Raw genomic sequence first — 216 nt, forward strand, 5'->3', positions numbered from 1 at the left:
GGGAAAGACCTCTCTGTAGCAAGGACATTTGAGTTGAGACCTCAAGGAGATGAAGAGCTGGAGGAAGGGCATCCCAGGCAGAGGGGTACAAAGACGCAGAGGCAGAAAAGCCTTGGCATGCTCAGGAACAGAGAGACGGTGGCCGGAGAGTGGTAAGAAGAATGATTTGGGGTGAGTTCAGAGAGGAGGCAGGAGCCAGGTCGTGTAGGGCCCTGA

General features: G+C 55.1%; 1 protein-coding gene across 2 annotated transcripts in view; it reads left to right on the forward strand.

Annotated features, from left to right (window-relative positions):
• FRMD5 (FERM domain containing 5) overlaps window positions 1–216 on the forward strand; it is a 352,011-nt gene that overhangs the window by 302,948 nt on the left and 48,847 nt on the right. The window lies entirely within an intron of this gene.

This window comes from Lipotes vexillifer, unplaced genomic scaffold (genome assembly GCF_000442215.2).
Source record: "Lipotes vexillifer unplaced genomic scaffold, Lipotes_vexillifer_v1.1 scaffold722, whole genome shotgun sequence".
NCBI lineage: Eukaryota > Metazoa > Chordata > Mammalia > Artiodactyla > Lipotidae > Lipotes > Lipotes vexillifer.